The following is a 925-nucleotide window of genomic DNA, read 5'->3' as shown; positions in this document are numbered from 1 at the left end:
GGAATTTCTGAGATGAAAAAAGATGGTTATATCTTTGGTACAGAGAATGGTTGTATTTGCAAAAGCCAAATGGATGAGGATAAGGTCCATGGGTTGTTTTTTTGTTTTTTTTCCCCCAGGTCTCATGAGCAAAGTGTATCCCTGTCTCACCAATAGAAAGAGGTTCCCCACAGTTCCAGGTCCAGGAAGAGAAAGCAAGATTATTCCCTGGATGATCTTACTGTGGTGTAATTATTTGTCAAGAAGGAGCCTAGGCGGAAGGAGAAAATGAAATCTGCCCAACAAAAGAGAAGAAAACAGGTCGTGAGCATGAGAGCACTCTGAGTAGCTCTGATCTCAGGGCTGGAGTTTCTTTGAAGTAAGATCTTACTCCAAATCATCTTCTGACATCATGCAAAGAGCTAGGAAGAACTTTTGATAGACACAAATAAGTAAAGATTACATAGTTTAGGTCTGTGGCTTTTCTGTCTACTCCAGTGAAAAGAACACTTTTGGTTCTGAAGTTTGTAAAGGTACATGGTTCTATCACTTGCATGTCTCCAATCTCATTCTTTGCTCTTTCTTCTTTTTCTCCTGTTTCAGTTGATATGGTCATGGTGAGAACTACAATTTAAACATCCAGCCCAGACATCCCTCATATACTCCACACTAGGGCATCCACCTGCTGATCCAAGAGGTCCTTCTATTCCCTATACATGTAACCCTCGTGTATATAATTTATGCGACAACATTCTTCCCAAGACAACAGCTCGGCAAAGGGCAACATCACTCTGTCAATTTCTATGCTATCATGCTGAACACCATTTTAGATGCTCCTTCTTCACTACTCATACCCAGTAAATGATCTCACTGCAGAGCACTGAGCTCGTGCTCCCCCTCGGTCCACTGTACCAGCCTGTGCACACTTACCCCTCAGAGACTGTGA

Source organism: Halichoerus grypus, chromosome 9, assembly GCF_964656455.1.
Source record: "Halichoerus grypus chromosome 9, mHalGry1.hap1.1, whole genome shotgun sequence".
Taxonomy (NCBI): Eukaryota; Metazoa; Chordata; class Mammalia; order Carnivora; family Phocidae; genus Halichoerus; species Halichoerus grypus.
The sequence above is the reverse complement of the archived record's forward strand: the minus strand, read 5'-3'. Positions refer to the sequence as shown.